Below are 21,215 nucleotides of genomic sequence, written 5' to 3'. Positions count from 1 at the left end.
TGCTCTCTGTTGGAGGGAGAACGTAAATTCAAAGTAAAGGAGATTCTGATATATGTAGCTAAAACAAGCTTTATCTCAACTAAGCACTCACGATTATGCAGGCAGACATTTGCTCTAGAATTAGTTTTCAGACTGTTTTGACATTAGGAATATTTGGGAGCTATAACTACACTTAAGTATCCCCACAGGCTGCTTTAGGATATTAGGAACAAAATTCTAACTAATCCATTCTCCTTGTTCTATGCTACAAATGAATTTACAAATGAGCAAGGAGTGGCAGACAGCCCTTACTGGCCAGACAGAGTCTCAATCTAGTTTTGTCTTTTCTGTTATGAGCACATGATACTCAAATAGCCCACTGTTTCGATATGACAGGATGCCTAAGGCTTTCCTAACCCTCCTTTCTTTATTTAGAAAGTAGACAGCCTTCATTTGTAAGGACAAAAAGGACTCAGGTGGACTGGGCCTTTCTGCTCACCCAATACACACATGAAGGCTCGTCTGATGTGCAATTCAAACTCTGCCCTGAGAATTTTGTAAAGCAGAGCATCACCCCATTGCCTGAGAGCATAAAGGTATCAGCAGGCTTAAACAGGCTGCTGTCTGCTCTACATTGCTGATCAAGAGTATGGATTGCAGAGAAGACTGTACCAGGGCGGAACTGCAGAATGGAACACCTGTCATCTGCCCCTTAAACACATACGCGCACACACAGAGTTTGTGTGCAATAGAACAACAGGAAAATTCTCAGATAATCTACATTTTGGATCTACTTAAGACACGCTATAAAATAGCACAAATATTTAATTTCTTTATCCTGCTACGGAAATATATGAAGTTTCTCTTTTTAAAGCAGAAAGCTATTCAAACAACACATCGATACCTCTCAAGATGAGGCAGTGGTTTTCCTATCAGTGAGGAAGGACCATCACAGCTATTGACATCTATGAAGTATATGATGGCAAGCAGAGTTATTTCTCAAATTAATTATGCCAGCTTCAGAACAAACAACCACCACCAACAACAATCTACTTCTTCCATCGCAGGTATATTTAACAAAGACTACTCCCTTCCAGTCCACATGAAGAGAAACAGTCTGAATACCAAAATCATGAAGCAGAACCAAGACTCTGTTAAAAGAAATTAATTTATATAATTTTTAAAAATTCATCTACACAAAATTCATCAAGTAGAAAATGAATCTGTTATATTCTGGTTTAGGAAATGTAATATGATTTTAAAGTATTCCTGCCAGCAATAAAACTGGTTAGAAAAAGAATTTATTTTCTTTTTAAGAGTAAGCATGTCATTGTTTGGATAATTGGTTTTGAAGGAGGATGGTTGCTCTTTACGTGAGAGGGCAATGGAAATTACAAACCTTCTAGACCATGAAAAACAAGACAGCTGAAGAAAACACCATTTAAGGCAGGATAATACTTCATTTCTGAAAAAATGCTGAATAGAAAAAAAAAGAAATTGTCCAGTTGTCCAGGATATTATGAGACACAACCTTTGTATTTTCTCTTCAGTCTGTCTTCCAAATAAGTGAACGCTGGAAAAGCCATGGTATTATTTCTATTTCAGGTGAATTCCTGGGATTTTGTTTTTCATCTACTGTCCCTACAACCTTAGTGTTTACCACATTTGGACAGGAAATTTTTCTATGACCTCATTTTCACAGTGAAACAAAGTGTTTCTGATGACATTTGCAGGATCTATTGCTCTAGTGAAATGGTGCTTTATTAAGAAATTATTACTTCTAAAATGTTCTACCATCTGACCAAATACTACTTGTAGTTATTCTTTCAGAGTTAATAGTGAAATCGGCAGTAAACTGAACTGAAAACAAACTATCTAACCAATTTTTTTCCTTGTGTAATTATTTGTTAAGCAAGTAAAAAAGCCTTAACGAAGAGAGAACAACATTATTTTGGATTTAGAGCTCCTGCCCTGGAGTTCTCCAGTAAGAAAACATCTGTCTTGAAAGCCAAGAAAACTTTCCTTCTTGCTGTTCTTTCAGGGTAACACAGACACAGAAAATAACTGCAATCTCACTAAGTACCTATCCTTCCAATAACCTTATGAATTTGTTTTGCTTTGTTGTCCTCAGAACTCAAAAGACTCCCCTGTAAGGAAGCCTCTCACTCCATCACTTGGATGCTTCACACCACTAGTCTACTCTTCGACCACTTCAAAGGGCAGAGAAAAACTTCCAACACACCAGAGGCAGTTTGCTAATGTTTGCAGCACTAGAGTATTATTTATATTCATAATCTACAAAAATTGTCTGCACAGGGCAGGGAGGGTAGAATATAGATATTCTCCCTCTATCATGGATTGAACAGTGTTGTGTTGAGGGATGACAGTGAAAAGGCATGGTAGGACAGCAGAGTGGGCTGTGCCACGGCAAGGCTGACAGCTATCCTGGAGGAGTGCCCCTGTGAATCCCAGTCTCTCCGAGCCCCAGACGGGCATCAGGTGGCAGCTGCCAAAAACTGGTTCCTATTTGCTGCGCTCTGACAAGCAGAGGTTCATATGGAAAAAGTTTGCAGGGCAAACTGACCTACCTCAGACGAAGGTTGTCTTAACACCAACAGAAGGTGAATTGCAAACAAAGGGAGGAAAAGAGCCCATGCTGTTGCTCATGGAGGAGTGAGCAGCACAACCTGGGAGTAATCTCCACTCCAAAAAGCAGTGCATGAGAAACAGGCAGTCTAGACAGGATGGGGGGTGGGGGCTGTGTGGCTTTGCCTCGGCTATTGCACAGTCCAGACTTTTCCCACATCAAAAGGAGGGGAAGGGAGGAAAAGGAGGCAGGGAACCTTGCAGGAAGACCCTAGTTTTAATAAAGCCAGAAAGCCACCATTTATTGATGATGCTTCATGTCTTGGAAAAAGTTATTTTGCTGCTTAATACCTTAAGGACTGTATTTTCCCCTAGCTGGGTCACCAAGAGCTGGATCCACTTCATTACCTCCCAGTAAGTTTTACTGTGTCTAAGTTGATGCTAATAACCTTCCAGTCTATAGCCTACTTTCAGAAACCAGGCAAAACCAGTAAGCTGCCTCTTATAATGCACCATGGTAAACAGTTACTCAACAGATTAAAAATATAAAAAGAACAGCAGAGTACTCTGAGCATCCACACCCTGCATATTTTTCTTCCTTCAAAGTTCTCCAGTCATATAACAGCTAGCCAAATGCACCAAGTCTCAAACTTTCAAGTAGGAAGATGGAACAGAGTACGGGTGAGGAAAGGACCTACTGAAAAATTTAAGTCTTCATGAAAACAGAAATTATTTGAAATATGGTATCTAACCGTTGTTTAAAATATGCATCACTAAGTTTGGAACAGCTCATCGAACTTAGAACACGAGCACATCTGTTTACGTGTAACTAAATACAGTGTGACAGCAGTTTGGATCACCTATCAGAAAGAATCAACTACAAGTTTCAATGTATTTCAATACATACAATACATTATTTGTATTCTATGTAATAGTCTATTTGTTTTTTCAAGCCAGTGCAGTGTTAACACTTCTAAAGTCTTTCATATGTACTAAATCTAAGGTACCTAGCAAAATGCAGCATATTCCAGTTGGATGTTTCCCAAACCATGTCGCTCAACTTTTTAAGTATTCCTGCCATCTGGCTACTAGGCTTTGTTTACCAAAACACTGGCTGTGTACACATTTCTACAGCAGCTGTAGTAAAAAAAAAAAAAAAAAAAAAAAAAGGTAATGTGATTTAGTAATTCACATTAAAAAATAGAAAACTCTAAAACTATTTTATCAAACCAGTTACCATTATACCAGAAAAATTAAATATATCTAGCTTTGTGTTTTGCTGTTTTTTCCATTTCAGTGCTTTAATGTTCTTCACCAACTCATTTCCCACTGACACTATCACAGCAAAGAAGTAACAGTGACTAAAGAATATGCCAAGAGCAAAGTCAGTCATATTGCTTGTATTATGTCTAATTCCCTTCTGGATAAGCACTGGTGCTACAGAAGTACGAACGACACAGGAAATGCTCTTATTGGTAGTACCTCCAGTCGTTCTTAGGGTACATAGCAAATTGTAGAGCCCTCTTAAAGAGACCCCAAAACTATGCTGTTCAGAGACTGAAAGGTCCGATAAATTCCAGGGGCTCTTCCCAGTGTCCGAGCCACATTCAACAAAATAAATATTTCAATTATGACTAATCCGAAACAATGCACAATGAAAGCTGTGGAAGTCCTGGGAGCAGTGGGAATATTTAAATTGGAAGAGAGTCTGTGGGGTTTTTTCCTATTCCTAATTACAGTACATTGTATTAGTCACGCTTGGAAAACACAGACTCAAGGCTCTTTGTGACTGAGTTGTCATGGCAGCACAAAACACCCTTAAGGCCAAACAGGTGAAGAAGCATTTTCAGAAGATTAATGTGTGGATATCTTATAGGTGTATGGCATGTAGAGGAATTCAATCTCTTTAAAAAAAAAAAAAAAAAAGGCTGTGGTCTCAGACAGCAGATAAGCTTTGGCTGCATAAAAGCCAACGATAGCATATTTGCAGCAGCTTTTTGGTTTTTTTCCCAAGTTCCGCTGTGCTTTAAACATCATGTAAAGCTCCATCCAGACACTCAGTCATTTCAGTACTCACATAACCAAATAAAATAGAATCTAGCGGTTGCTTAAGACATGTACAACCAGAACTGAAATAGTTGCACAAATTTAAAGCAAAAGCACATGTGTCTGTGTGCAAGAAAATATTGTCTGACAGCAATCTGGATCAACTACCAGACTCAACCGCAAACTTAGTAAGCTATGGGACAATTAAAAAGTGTTGTTCATACTTATGTCAATAAGTTGAGTTATGTGCTGTTGGCTGTTTTCCACAAGCAACTCTGCCTGGTTTGGTACATGCATACGCGTTCCTTGTGGCAGTCACAGCTTGTTCTTACATCTGAATGAACATCTCAGACTGATCAAGCACTTTACCGCCCAGAACAGCTCTGCAGGGTGATCTTGCAAGACACTGCAGCAGAAAAGAAAGATCTCTTTGTTCTCTTCCAGAGAACAGAATTTTGTGACCTAAAATTTGTTCACAGGTTGATGTTTCAAAAAGAATTCAGTATTTTTTTAAGCAATAATTAGACTTTTACTTCAGTTTCTCCTCTCTCTTGAGTCAGATAAACTTAAGTCTCTATAAGAAGTGATATGTTTCAATCCACACAAGTATAGCATCTGGCCAAGTTTTAGCATGATTGGACTTAAGTGCTTTGTACAAAATTTCAGGCCACAAGAACAGTTTCTTCTTCTTAGGAATCAAAACAAAAAGAACCATAAACCATAAGCAATCAAAAAATCCAACACGACCTAATTTTATGAGAAGATCATGTAATATCCATAGAAATCAGTGAGTCTATCAAAGTAAAATACCTTCATGAATGGATCCTGAAGCGTCAGAAAAGTTATCATTAGGGGTTATATATGAACCCTCTACCAAGCCAAGAGAAAAAGCAAACAGGTAAGTATCTTCTCTTCTTCCCATCCTATACAAAATAGCTTTCAGAAGATCTTAAAAAAAATCCCCACAGTGAAAAAACTTAAGGAATCACATTAACTTTCCTCAAATATTTGCATACCATGCTGTGCTTTTCATCCCTAAGATAAAATAAAACCTAACATAAAAGATTCAAGTAACCAAATATTAATGAACAGAGATTTTATGATACTGCTCAGCTGCTGAGTATTTGAAAATGACGAGTGCTACCTTCTCACATTTATCTGAGAAACTTATATCAGGATTGTGCTGTACATAGATATACAGAAGAACATGCCAGGTAAATCTCTGGTCAGGTAAGTAATAGGAAAAAACAGCAAATATTTAAAGGACATACTTCAATTTCTGAAGTTGGAAGAAATTTAATAATTAGATACTCCTTTTTTTATGCTGATCAATGTTAGCAAAGAGAAAATATGGGTAAGTAAAAATTGCCAAGCAATAAAACAAGAACAGCAACACCAGAATACTACTCATATCCTAAAGAAAAAGCTTACACTGTGATGCTTGCTTCAGAAACATATCACCCTTTCAAGAGATTAATTTCAGTTGTTACAAGCACATCTGATTTATTCGAGTACCAAATTTAGTTTATCTTCTTTTTGCATAGAGGTAGAAAAGAATGCATTACCTTGTATAAAGACATTTATTTTTGATATTGCCTTGTATCTTGCACCTTGACCTTTTCTGTATTTCTTTTCTCTGGTAAATCTGACAATGACAGAGTTATCATTGATGCAACCAGTGTTTTTCCTGTTCGTACAGGATAGACTTAATCACAGTTCCAGCCTCAATGAAATCCCTAGTAGTCAGGAAATATTTATATTTAGTTTTTAAATCTGACCTTCAAGGTGTATACAGCAATCTAAATACTTACATGGAGAGTGTTGTTAGTTCTATTTCTTTTCTCTCCTCTTTCTCCCTCACTCTGCAGTTCTGTGGCAAGAAAGAAACCCCCTTTTAAACCTCCCCTCAGCTTCTGACCCACACCTAACTGTTTTTCCAGTGCTAAGTAATATCAGCTGGGGTAGCTGTGGGTGAAAGCATTATTCACTTGCCCTGGGTTCTAGGAGCTGAAGTCTGTAGCTGAATTTGCACAGGTTTTCTAGATTCCCTCAGCATCTCTGCAACGATGCACATAAACCTGAATTCAAATTTAGCAGAAGACAATATTTAATGCTGTTCAAAAGCGAGAAGGTAGAATTGTTTTGAAATTCTCCCTGAAAGGCAGCCTGTTGTATTAGAACAAAGCAACTTATTTCGATCATTTCTTTGTTTGACAAGTTTGGCCTGGTTAGAAAGGTCATTTATGCCTCAAAGCATCAAATTAACATTTGAGGACATGAATTTTAAAAATGGCTATTTGCTTCTGCTCTCTAAATTGCTAATGATTTTTTCTTTAACAAAAAATACATAGCCAGACACCAAAAGGAAAAAGAGTCTTTTCCTCAGGCAAATTAGGCATTGATTTTATGTTCCTGTCAGCAAAAGCTGACTATATCTTAATTAAACCTCGCAAACAAAGCAGGTAATTCAAATGGTGTCAAACAAAAATAATCTTTAATTGCTGAAGAAATACTCTTTGGCATATCATATACAACTTTCTCCCTCTCCTCCGCAGAGACAAGCTCCAGTATTCACAATGTGAAATCCCCAGTGACAGAAACAGCTTCCAAGCATGCTTTGCACTGACTTGCCATCATTAACACAATACTGCTCATCTTGATAGTCTTGATTTTAATAAACTACATCATTACTCATAACAAATACAATTATTTATATAATAAATAAGTGTTGGGTTTTTAAAAGAAATAAACAAAGCCTATGTGCTTTTAAACTAGATAACCATAACTGTTTGGGACCAGATTCTCTAATACCAGGCCTTACACCTCCAAAAGCACCTGTGGTTTTCATCAACTCTTTATAACTACCACCAGCTAAACTAAGAATTGCATTTCTCTGAAAACCTTACAAGCTAACAAGCCATTCACAAAGCTGCAAATATTCATCACAAAAAATCATGCTGAACCCAAATTATTCCAATCAGGTACAGTTTGAGCAAAAGCTCATACCTGGTCATTTGTTTCCTCCTGCTCTTCAAAATCTATTGGGCTGCATTGCATTCATTTCCCCCTCCCAGTAGATGGAAGTAGGACAACAAACTGCAGATAATGTTCCCTGTTACATAGTGGTCTTGCTGGGTAAAGAGACTGTAATTTTAGGTCGTAATTCCCAAGCAATAGCAGCACCAGCTCAACTCCGGCAGCCTGCACAACAGCAACTGGCAAAGCCAGTGCCAACTAAGTTGTATCAAAGAGGTGGGACAGCAGGAGGAGACCAAAGTAGTGCGCACACAAGATGTTTATATTGGCAAGCTCTCTGGGAAACTTTCCTGCTTGCCAAAGAGTATCACTCAGAATTTACCGGGAATTCGGTTTTCATGCTCCATTCAAGGGGAAATTTCTATTTAAGAAAAACAAGCCACATTCACCATAAAAACAAAAAAATATCCACCTCCTCTCTGTTCTTTCACAGAACTTTCTGAGACTCAGGATGCCCCATAGCTCAAATACCTCATTGCCAAATGTAACAATTCACTTCCAGCCAGGGCAAGACTCACAGAAATGAAGACACTTCACAATGCTGCTCACCTAACAGTCAGATAGTATACACTCTGGGACAGTAATCTGTAGCAGCAAAAGCATTGCCTGTATGTTGCTAGGCACTGGTTCACATTTAAAAAATGTAAATTAGTAGTACAAAACACAGCTGTTGTTTTGAAGGCAACAAAAAAATTTCATACAACAGATCCTTACGCAGGCAAGCAAAGGCAAAAATTTCTTCATGTTCCCACCTGTCAATGTAAAGAGTATCTCTCATTGCTTTTTGCCAAAACAGGGAAAAAAACAGCACTGAGCAAAGAAGCCTGCATAGATTTGCTTATAAAATGCTGCTTTGTCATTTTCCTGTGATTGTTATTTGTGTTATTTGTTGAAATATGAATGCACGGAAAAGTGAGTATTATTACAGAGCTACGCATGGAAGTCGTTTCTGAACACACAGGAATTATTTTTTTTGTGCCATTATCAGCACAAAACCCCAGATACTGTACTTTTACATTACCCATTTTTCAGCTAATAGGTTTTTAATAAACTCTTATTAAAACCACTGTAGTTTAATACCAGACAGGCAGGAGCAAAACTTGTGAATATTTTTCCTTATTATTTTTAATTCCAGTTAGCTTTACAACAATATGTTGATTGTAAGGATCTGTGCAGCAACTGTCACTTCAAATAGCATAAACTGAATTTCAAGAGGAAGTTTCCAAAATGTCCCGAAGCTGAAACCAAGACCTTACTCTTCCAGTCTGCTCCTACAGATACAACAAATCTCAAAGCAGTAGAGGAATGCAGACAACACTGTATCTCAATGTACTATTACAGTATCTCTGTGACTTAAGTACCACACTATTACAAGAATCTGTCAGCTAGCACCAAGCAGCTCTGTGAATACACTTCAAGGCTAGAACAAGGTTATACCATGTTTCTTGGTATATAATCATCGATACTTGAGCCATCAGAAACCATCAACAAGAAAGAGGACACAAAATCTCTTTAATTAAATTCTTTTTAACTGTGCAGGATCTCGGTTTTTCTACCTCTGGACCTCCTGTTACACAGGCCAGTCACATCCAAAACACACCAATTGTTGTCTTGTTTTTGGTACGCACACAAAAGATACACTCAGCAAAATAAGCTATGCCATTTACATACAGAAGGTAATAAAATGCAGCTTATATTTTACTGAGTAAGGTAAAAAAGCGGAATATGGTCAAATAAAAATTCCAATTAAAAAGGTACAAAATTCAAAACAAGATTTGAATCAAAAAGATATGAGAGTTCAAAGTTAAACTTACTACAGGGACTGAAAAGACATTTTAACAAAAGTTTAAGAAAATGCTCCATTTACTCATTTAGCCACAGTCCCCTGTAGACAGTTATTTTGCTGTTATTTGAATCATTAGAGAAAAATGTACATAATATGACAGTCAAGCCAGCCACCTCATCAAGTCTACATTGCACCACAGTGTTCTCTAAGTCACGCACTGCATTTGCCATGGGGTTCCCAGACACATTAACATTCAGTTCCTCCTTGTTCCTGCTCAGTTGAGACTCCTGCAATGTCCCAGGATCTCCTGGCAAAGGGCACCAATTATACTGTCACAATGGCTCACATCCTGGTGTAGGGACAATATGGGATGCTGGGCAGACAGATCTGAAGCAAAAGCTGCCAAGTGTCTGCAGAAAGAGAAATGGAAAAGGAAATGATATGCAGCAAATGGGATGAGACTGAAAAGTTGTTTATTTGTCACCACTACAATGTCCAAACCCTGTCAAGGAAACCATCAAGAGAGATTTTCATCCTCTTGATTCACCACACCAGAGAGGAGAGGGGAAAAAAAAAAAACACAACAAAAAACCCAGCAAAACCAACATCAAACAACTAAGAAATCCATTCTGATATTTTAAACCTTAAGAGGGGCATTTCCACCCCCACCCCATGCAAATTGAAAAACAGCAGCAAAACCAAGCCTTTTTTTGTGCTATGGCACATGAAAAAAAGTGGAGGGAGGGGAGGAAGAAGACTCTTGGAAAGCTTTCACTCTCATCTTCTGCATAGGATTCTCATCACAATCACTAGAAATGCCTTTGCTGCACTTAAAAACACATGACTTTTGGCTGCTTATAATACTAAGGAAACTGGTTCTGTTGGGTGTTATTTTCTTACCTAATCAAACAGCTGTCTAATTTACTATTCCTAATTTATCCACCAGCTGCTAGTGTTCTGCTCTCAGCTCTCTGGTTGCAGGAGTTCTGTGGCAGTTTGAGCCACATTAGAAATCCAAAAATCCAATTTCCAGGCTTTCCCCCACCCCTTCCCACAATTTATCCTAACACCGGAGGGAAACTTTCAGACCAGAGGCTTCTGTAGGGGAAGGGGGAAGTATATACATTTATTTACACAAATAAATACACTGTACAAACTAAAAGCAACTATATATATATATATTACATTTCTGTCAGTCATTTTAGCCCCTTCCTTTAACTTTAGCCCAGAAAGAAGCTTTTCAAGGCTGGAAAGTAACCAGTCCCTCTTGTGGGAGTGTTCTGGGCTTGAACGCTCCCCCTCACCAAGTTCCAGAAGTTCCAGTTGTTTGTTGCAGTCTCTCCTCCTCATGAAGTCCAAGAAAATAGCTTTGAGTCCTTGCTCTTCTGCTGCTGTGTGATCTCTCCCTCTCGGTGTCACACCTCAGTTTGTAGGCTGCTGCAGTGTAGCTCAGCTTATCAAGCGTCTGTGTCTTGGAATGTTGATTCCTCCTTCAGGTTTTCGGTAGTCCTGCGTTTTAGACCACGGCAGAGACATCCTCTGGGCCCTTCTCTCTCTCTCTCTGGGGGTCCATCTCCAATTTTTGCCTGGGATTTTCTCCCTAGCAATCAAGCCTCCTCTGGCCCGTCCACTTGGCTCTGCTTCAATGCTGAGCCTCACATCCACTCTCACTGAACAGCGAGAGGGGAAAAAACAGCCCTCCTCTGCAGCTTGGCTGTAAAAGTGGGGGGGAAAGAAGAAGAGGGCCTGGCCGCAGGGTCTGCCTCTCTCTCTCCCAGTTACCAGTTGTTTGTGAGTCACATCCCTCACAAACATGCACTCATGCCAGTGCTGTCTCTAACTCTGGCCTAGGCAGAGTTAAGGGGGCCGCAGGGCTCCCCTCTTTCCCCCGGAGGGGGAGAGAGGGAGTCCAGCCACCCCCGGCCTTCAACACCTACACGCAGCAGACACCAACAGCAAAACAACCAAGACTGCCAGCAGCTTCTGGTGCTGTGATATATTATTTTGAGCAGAAGCAAACAACATGGACAGTGATTGGCTCTCCAGGGAACACTGCCCTGGCACCCAATCACCTCTGAGCCCCCAGACTCTCAGAGGGGAGCCAATCTCAACCTATGACAAGTTCACCAAATGGGATGTCCCCAGAGACCTAGTGGGGGAAAGGAGGGAAACAAGAAGTGGTGTCTTAATCAGAGCTCTTGCTAAAGTAGTTTCTGTAGAAGTTGCATGTGTATGCCTCTGAAAAAGAAGTGAGGCAAGAACATGCTGTGTTTCAAATTTCTTCAGTTATTAAAACTTAAAACAAGGACACAAATTTAGCCCAAGCACTCCTTTGCCAAAGTAACTGACACAGGTAAAAAACCCAACATGGTGCTTAATACACTGTCACAGAAATGAGAATCATCCTGGGAAAGCAACTAGTACATACATGGGAGTTTGATCTCTTGACTACTCCTCTCTGCCCATTATCAGAGGGACACAACAGTCGTAATAGCAAAGGGGTTGGTACTACATTGTTTTAGCTTTTTAAGAAGCCTTTTGCTGTTTTCTTCCTGCACACTTACATTAGCATTGTGCTAAATTGCTAATACTGCATCAGGATGGATGGACAAGAGCCTGTACAAGACAGGACCATCAGCCAGTAGACCAATAACGGAAAAACATGTGCCACTCAGGCACCAGTGCTGCTCTTATACTTTTGGTTTTTGGTTGGTTGGTTTCACTGGTTTGTTTGTGTTTGGTTGGTTGAGTATTTTTTCAGAGTTACAGTAAATGCTGTGCTCCACAGAACTTCTCAGTGGATACATTACTAGATTCACTTCCCTTATTTAAAGGACAAGGGCCTCTCTCAACTGCTTCTAGGTTCACTATGAGTCAGGATGACAAGGAACTTTGAGGTACTTGAGCAAGGAATATAACTGAACATAAAAACAGGCTTTAAGAGAAGTGAAACATGAAAGATGAGGAACACATATACCATAACATCAATGAAAACCAACTACACAACCAACATGGTTTCTGTTGTGTTAATTCATAGATCTAATTTTTTTTTAAAAAATCATGCTTAGGTAGATATTCTAGTAAAACCCATCCCCACACATCAAATTAAACCTCTGACAGTGAATTTGAGAAGTAAATGTTAAGCTTTATGTGTTGCCTATTCTTTCCAGAAATGTAGAACTAGAATGAGTTTCTCGTGGCTCAAACCCAGTGTAGGTAATTTCTGTTAAATAGCCTACAATATTTAGAAAGTTTGAAAGCTCCAAACTTCTGTTTTATATGGTTTATGTTGCATTTAACTAGACTTAGTCATTTCATAGCTCAAGAGGAAATCCCAGATTTGCTTGCTGGAATGAGAGGTGTAAATTAGTCTGATTCACAGAGGCAACCTAGAGGTTTCCTAGTAGTCACACTACTGTATTACTACTGTCCAGATGCCCCAGACAGAACTTGAGGCAGCACTGTGGTATGCACTGTGAGCAGCACTCACGAAATGTAATAATCTCCAACAGACAAGACAGGAAAAGGACAGTGGAGAAAGCAATATACATAAGAGTGACTCACCCAGAGTCATGCAGCACATCAGCAGGACAGAAAAAATTTACTACTTCTGACTCCTAAAGCCTCAACCACTGACTAGATGATGTCTCAAATTTTAAAAGGTCTTTTCCATACTAGTATTTCTGGTCTTTTTTGGGTCTGGTTAAGACTTGGCCCCAACACCATCTGACAATGAATTTCATGAACTAGACCTGCCTTGCACAAACAAGTTTTTAACAGTTACAAAAATTTTTATCTCCAGTCTGCTGACTGTCCTCTCATTTGTCTTCCTCGCCACTAGGAACAGGTATGCCACCTATATCTGCAATTTCATTAACAGAACAGGAAAAGCAGGAGAGGAAAGAAAAATGGGCTTCTCTTGAGTTTTTTTTTCCACTTCACCTCTCCTTCACAGAACTATTAGTTAGAAAAGTCCATCATGTATTTATATTTAAATTCTGAATGGAGTCCTGCAGCCTTTACCTCTAATTTACAACAGCATTAGACCGCTTCAACAAGTGCACACTGACCAGAGACCTGTAATGATAAACATTGCCTCATAAGTTTTGCAGATTTTAATAGTAAAGACTACAAGTAACAAGACTGGTTATAGGAGGAAAGGTAGGCCCAAAAAAACTGAATTAAAAGACAAAGAGAGGAGCTTCAAAGAAGTTGCCTGGATCTGCTTAGCAAGAATCGAGGCAGCCGAGAAGTCTCTGCAATCAACATGTTCCCCAAAATCCATTTTAAAAGGGAAATATTTAAGTAATGTTCCACTTACCTCTACTGCCAGTAAGGGTGATAGTGAAACATGCTTTCTGTCACTCTTCAACAGCCTGGATACTTTCCAGATATAATCATTCTCAGCATTTGTTTCATAATAATCCAGAAGCACAGATCTGCCCTGAGCCCAATTAAAGAGCTGAAGGAAAATCACCCAGAAGGCAATGAAATCCAACATAATTTTACTAATTTCTAACGGAATGCTAAACACTTTGCCACCCTCCAAATACCTTCCTACATAACCTTTCCCATAACTCAAGAAACATGGGGCTGTGATGGCACCATGGTGCCTTACTGCTGCGGCGCTTCTGTCCCCCGATGGACAGCAGGGCAGGGCAGGAGCTCTGGCGGCGGCGGAGCTCCTCAAAACCCTCTAGCCCTGCGACCTCGAGAGCTCAGAGCTCTCCACGGACTCACCTGCAGCACCGAACACGAAATACAAAAGCGCCGGGGCGGCGGCGCGTGTGTGTGCCCACTTGCTTTTTCCCAGTAAACAGCAACTTCGCCTTCCTCCTGCAGGCCGGGCGGGAATTTCGCGGAGGAGCGGGCGCCGGGGCGCGGCCGGGCCTGCCCGCCTGTCCCTGGGCTCGACTCCCTGACGTCAGGCGGCGGCATTCCTCAACAGCTCCACGGGCCGCGGCTGGGAGGGAACTCGCTCACTCACGGAGCCCTCAGCTGTGGCCAGGGAAGAGCGGGCTTGGCCGGGAGCCAGCTTACTGAGCTCAGCATTTTGCAATGCACTTCCTTTTCACTGCACGGCTTTACACAACGCCGCGGCCCGGCCGCCTTTAACTCCTGCGGCACCGGGGCTGTGGCCGCGCTCCGCCGGCACACCGGGACACGGACCGGGACGCTGCACCGACCAGGGAGTCACCGTCCCGTTCGCCCAGGACTGCCGGTTGCAATGTGAGGAGCAAGCCCCAGCACGGCCCAGCAGATGCAAACTGGGCAGGAACACAGCCCTAATTTCCTCCCGAGTTCAACCCAAGTTCGCGTGCTGACAGCAAGGCACGAAACAGCAGCTCTAATTTTAATCACATTTTCATATATGATACTTATACATGAAGCCTGAAGGTGCCACCGTTCGCAGAGGTCGATGCGTACGAGCACAGAACAGGCAAGAGCACTGCTGACTCTGCACTGGGGCTTGGCACAGGGCGAGTGTGGAGGATGCACTGGTCACGCCCAGGTGCCCTCAGAGAGGGCTCAGAACAAGCACAACTAAACCTAGACGTGGAGAGGAGGCTAAGAATAGCTGTGGTTACAGCCTGCTACATCTTCTCTACAAACGCTTTCCAATAACCTCTAAAAATCTGAGGAAAATGAAGGAAGCTTTCTGAAGGTCACAACACTTCAGTTTCCACATTGCATTCATATAGCCCTGCTACTTTTGAAAGGTTTCCTATTCCAGACCTGTATAGACAGCGCAGTAGAGTAAATTCTTTCCCAGCACTCCACCCATGATGTTTTGTGACTCTCTGAACATGACAACCCATTTTTAGACTTCTGCTCCCAGACTGCAGCTCCGTTACAGCTATGGAACAGATGCTCCAACTCCCCCTCCAAACACATACCAGTTGTTTTGAAAGTAAGACCAAGAATAATGACAAGCATCGCAGTAAGTCTCACTATCTCTGAACCTCTTTTTCAAAAGAGGTTTTTAAGACGTTAAACACGACAGCTCAAACTAGTTTAACACTGACAGGCACAAGTGTTACCAACAGCATGCAACAATTCCCAGATTAAGCACTCACAGATCTGCTATACTGCCGTGTTCTCTCATCACAGATCCCTATTCTACATGAATCAAGTTAAGCTCTGGTTTTTAGAGTGCATGCCATGCAAAACCACTTTTCTATTGCCCTTTTAGGTGAATATCTATCCAGTACACGCTGCCTTACCCAGCATCTTAAAAAAGCAGTCACCCTAAGAATATTATATAAAGTTCCTCCCTCTAAATCAACATCATCTCAGTACCACAACATTACATATACTGCAAACCTGAATCAAATAATCTGTCAGTAAAACTAGAGATAATTTTTAATTCAGCTAGCAAGTAGACTGCTGGCAAGGTACAACTGTCACTGAAAATTGTACACAAAAAACAGGAAAGCTTTTTACAGATGTTTAGTTTAGATCAGCTGTTTCCAGCTCCCCACTATCATTTACAACATAAGTAATGACATTCCTATAACCATGTCAGATAACTCAAATTTGAAGGGGAAAATAAAAATCTACGTACTTCCTGAAGAGGGGTAAGTACAGCATTGGCAAGGACTCCTAAGTTTACAGTTACATTTTTTTTACATGACAAACTAGATTTCCTAAAATGGATGTTCACGTTCTTAGTCGGAAAAACAAGTTCTGATTTTTAAAGTTCCCCACTTTAAGAAAACAGAACAGGGAGATAGCCATCTCATCTAGTATTCCTTAGAACAGGACATTGCTCAGGGACAGTTTAAAGCAAATCAAACAAGCTTTGACTTCTGTAATGAAATATTTTCATGCTACATTTTAATTTGAAAGAGAGATCATAGCATAAACCTATGTTCCTAAATTGAATGAGCAGGTAGGATGGGTAAAAAAAAAAAAGCATGTCTCACCATATCATGCAACCTGGGCAAGATTTATAAAACTTAACATGAAAGGAGGTGTAGAAGTGTTAGGTATTTGTAGTGTCTCTTCTCACTTTCTCCATTCAGTCTAAAGCATGGTTTCAAGGAGAGTCCCTTTTCCAGTCTTCTGTAATCATCACTCTTAGGTGGTGTAGAAGCTCCAGTCATCAAAATAGAGCATAAACTTTACAATGTTATTAAACTGCCACACATGTGGCATGCACAATTTTAATGGATACCATGAAGGACTTCAAATATTAAGAAATACCTAACACTTCTACACCTCCTTTCATGTTAAGTTTTATAAATCTTGCCCAAGTTGCATGATATGGCGAGCTGGACAAATTGAGGAGTTAACTATAACAAGCAAAAGTATTTTATCTGAATGCATAACTGACACCAGTATCTAAATGCATAGAATAAATCAGTTCAATGCCTTCAAAGCACCAGGGCATTTATTTGAATAAAAAGTTCCCCATAGCTACTATAACTGCCACAACATAACATATTTTAAGGCAAGATTTTATCAACACATACAGCAACACAAAAAACTCAAGCACACTAGGGGTGACTTAATACCTTCTGTGGGGGCCATAACTTTCAGGTTTCTTGACGGTTACAAATTTGGTCTCTGCTTTAAACATATGATCTCTGTACTTCTTTTACATTTAATAGATAATTGAGTTGGAAAGGATCTGTTGCTGTATCTGATCTATTCTACCATTGCAGTATACAATTCATGGATTTACTGAGGCAGTAATCTTCCTGAAATCCTCCTAACAATGCCAGTTCCAAAAACTGTCAGAAATGTTCCACTGGTGAGTGACAGCAGCGTTGAAGGGATTTCAGTTACCGAGCTTCTACCTTCGTAGTTTGAGGTTTTCGTTTCTGGTACTTGTATGAACTTTGAAAAATATCTCCCCATGAGCCTCCTCCGTTTTTTCTGTTCCATCAGTGCCCCTAAATCATCTTTGCTGATAAAACATAAAGCTGAGAAACAATTAGTATATCTGCCCTTTAGTCACTACAGTATGTTACAAACTTGAAATAACAATTACTTTCAGATGTAGCAGTGGACAGACATTTTAAATTTAGGCTTAAATTTTCCACCATGTTTGTAACAATTTCTCATGGTGATTCCATGTAATGCTGTCAGAGAATGATGTCCTTTGGATGGTTTTTACTGTATTACCATTTCAGTTATCTCAGTACTCCTCAAAAAAGGTCATCAGCAGAGAAGCCAACCACATCATGTTCAAATCCCTCTCTGGGATTTGAAAACAGGATAATGACTGATCCTAGCAGCATTTAGTATCACAACATTTGTATTTCACTACTAGTTCACCATTTGAAAAAGCTGAACATCTTGATATTAGCATGGGCGGCAGCTGTTATCTTCAAAAATCTTCCTAGAATAATCACAATACTAAATTTCTCGTGGTTTTTCAACTTGCCATTCGGTTTCTCTTATTCAAAACAGTAAAGTTTTATTTGTGTCTGCCTTTCACCCATTAGATTTCTTTTAAGCTTCTCTTTTTAGCTGCAAAGGACAGTTTGAAAACTACAAACACCTAAAGCACTACAAGAAGCAAATAACTATGGAATTTCAAAATTATCTTCTAAAGTTTTTTATAATTATTTCTTAAGCCTTTTGATTTGAGAAGATGTTAGTAATGATTTTTGAACACTTTAGTTGCCAATTACATGACACCTATTTAGCCTCTGAAAGAACACATGTGTTCACATCTTTCTCATTCACTCTTTCCCTTCCCTGTTGTGTTCCCCCCCCCCCCTTTTTCCTACACCTTTTTGCATCATAATTTAAGAATAAACTTTACAGAACTAGTGCTGACTGGTAACATAAGTTTACACAGGATCTTGCACAAAGAGGACAAAATAATAAACATTGCAGAATACAGTACAGGTGGGTAAGGGCAGAGGTGAATAGGAAGTCCTGGGGTGGCAGCATATACAAGCTCTGAAAAGGTCCTTCAGTCATCTACTGACATCTCCTCTACTCTCAGCCAAAGATAGTGATTTTTTAAAGTCTAACCATTTTATTTTTTGTAAGGCAGATAACAACAATTATAAAAACCTTCTAACAGTGAAGAGAAAATCCAGAGAGGCTAAAACCTTTTCTAGCACATGAACAAGGAAGCAAAGGGAAGCAAAAGGACAGTTCAGCTTAAAAGTCTCCATTTCATGAGAAAAGCCAAGGCAGCTCTTAAAATGAATAAACACCTTCTATTTTTATTGCAGTTAAATATAAATTACTAGCCTTGCAAATATTTTTAAGACAAACTCCAGTGCTAAACTGCACCTTTTTAAAGCTGGCAACTCTTCACAAGTTCTACTGAAGAACAAACTGAAGTCTTGCATTTCATTGTTGCAGTCTAAGACATAGTTTTCTTCTGTGAGCTCTGCAGTTTGAAAAGATCTCATTCTTGGTCCTATCTACAAACCCAATTTTCATTCATAAGAGGCCTAAAAAAGGGAGTTTCAAACAACCATAGTTTGTCCTTTTCCCACCTTTACAGTTTGTACAGCAATGGATAGTTAAGTGCAGAGATATTGAGTGTTTTCAAGCACATGCTATGGTGTATCAACAAAGCTTAGAGTATCAGGCTTAGAGTTTCAGTATCATGAACTCGACAGCAAGGACCTGAGTGACTGATGCTGCAGAAGGAACAAACAACTCTCCTTCCATTTTTCTTAGCCAACTTGAATATATTTCAGCACTATACATTCCTTTTTTTTTTTCAACAAGCAAAATACAAGAATAGGAAGACAATTGTGTACTAAGCTTTTACATGGTCTTTTTTTACATGCAGAACTACATCAGGTAAACCATATGCTTGAAAGAGCCACCTGAAGGAAAGGGACACTTGGTTGTTAGGTATTTTTATTCTTCCTCTTATAGTTTTGGGTGGCACGGGATGGTTATTGTTTCCTCCTTCCATCTTGTTTTTTGGAAAAACGTCACCAGCTAGGTCTAGTGTAATTTCAGGAGAAACTAGGTAAGCCACAAACAAGGGGGACCCACGCTCTTCCTTGGACAAAGACTTAGCATAAGCACAGATTGGGAGAATTAAGGTAATAAAGTATTTCATTAATGGTTAAGGATTAGGAAATACATAGTACCTCAGTCTAACAGACCTGCAGGCATGACCTCATCTAAGTTACTTACTTTCAGCATTAGGGAAGTGGCAGAAGCTGCAGAAGACTGCATCAGTCACTGACATTCATTTTTGCCCCCTACTCTGTCCTATCCAAGTTTTACCAAAACTCCTCTATATGGTCTTAGATACTCAACTGATCAAGAAATGGACCCAGCTAGGAGGGAAAAAACACCCACCCAAATAAAAAGATAAAACACTCACCATCTTTCACTGGTTAAGTTCCCTGATCCATATCACTACACTGGGCCACACACCAAAAACAAACAAACAAACAAACACCCAAACCAAAACCATTCTGCTGGCACAAGTAAAGATGTATCACAAAGACAGAAGAAAGATGTATCACGAAGACAGAAGAAAGCAGCTGAAAGTGACTCCAGCTTATACTGACAGTGCAAGAAATGTATGTGAAACCATCATAAGCCTAAATCATATATAAGTATATACAGAGTTCCCACAGCACATGGTAAAGTGCACTTGCAAACATTTAACACATCTTAGCAATTATTTTAAAAAAAGCTTTTACTAGTTTAAAAAGTAAATTACAAAGTAAAACTAGCTAAACCAATAATGCAAGTTACCATACAGAGACAGCAGGTGAACGCATACCCCCCAGTAACATTTGTTCTCTCCCTATTGCATTTTGAAACTGTAAAAAGCCCAGAACCTACATGTCAGTAAATTACTCACCTGACACGAAAACATCTGCCCTGAACACTTTTCATTCTCACCACTACCTTCAGCTAACAAGAGACACCACAGCACACCACTCATGAAGTACTTCCACAAGCATTCTGAATACACAGAATACACTTGCAATTTCAAGTGAAAGACATCAAGTTCCAACCCCTGTGTTTCATTACAACATGGTTCAGGGTATATACTGCTAATTACTCTCAGGACAGTTTTGCAAGCCTCTAACAAGGGTTAAACCTGTTTTCTTGAAATGTCAGGCATCTACAAGAGACACAAACCCCACTCATGCAACATGCTGGAGTTTATTGTGGTATCTTCCAGACCTTAAAAAGAGTTGCTCTAGTTCAAACTACAAACTTTCTAGTATTTTTCTGCCTACAATATAGTGTTCATGATAAAATGCAACAACCTGTAAGGAAGCATCATCATCGGCTAATCAGAACTGCAACTCTAGCAACTGAAAAAGCATCATCACAAGGTTCAAACAAAACATAAAAATGCAATGACAATATATTATGCTCCAGCAATACAGTCCTAAAATTGTGTATCAAACAACAGAAATCAAAGAATGAATTTCAGATACTTAAAATAAACACAGCTCATAAGCTGCTACACAATCACCTGTTTAAAACAGATGCTTCTGAGCAATCACCCTTCTTATTGACATTTTAATGGTTCAGAAAAAATTGGACCAATACAGAAAAGCCAGTTTTTGAAACAATGCCACTGCTAGGTAAAACATAAAATAAAAGGAAGAAACAGGATTGCCAAGTGCATTGAAAAATTGACATGTAATATCCATAGGACAAAATTAAGAGACATTAGTGACTCAAAGACACCCAAACAAATGCCAAAAATGTGGGTAACAGTTACTATCCAATAAAAGCTACCATTACAGGGAAAAAAAAAGGGACACTAGTAAAACGCATAACTTGCAGGATGTCATCATAGCAACACCACCACCTACAG

General features: G+C 39.6%; 1 protein-coding gene across 3 annotated transcripts in view; it reads right to left on the bottom strand.

Annotated features, from left to right (window-relative positions):
* The window catches only part of ZSWIM6 (zinc finger SWIM-type containing 6), a 110,080-nt gene that overhangs the window by 62,662 nt on the left and 26,203 nt on the right, over positions 1-21,215 (bottom strand). The window contains exon 1 of one of the 3 annotated variants that reach the window (XM_027634688.1): positions 7,618-7,747. The exons of the other annotated variants lie outside the window; for them this stretch is intronic. The gene's annotated coding sequence lies outside the window, so the exon portion shown is untranslated. Of the gene's footprint in view, positions 1-7,617; positions 7,748-21,215 lie in introns of those variants that run through there. 3 annotated transcript variants of the gene reach the window in all.

The sequence above is a fragment of the Corapipo altera genome, unplaced genomic scaffold, assembly GCF_003945725.1.
Source record: "Corapipo altera isolate COAL_440 unplaced genomic scaffold, ASM394572v1 61411, whole genome shotgun sequence".
NCBI classification, from domain to species: domain Eukaryota; kingdom Metazoa; phylum Chordata; class Aves; order Passeriformes; family Pipridae; genus Corapipo; species Corapipo altera.
Note: the sequence above shows the minus strand (reverse complement) of the source record. Positions and strands in the feature narration are given on the sequence as shown.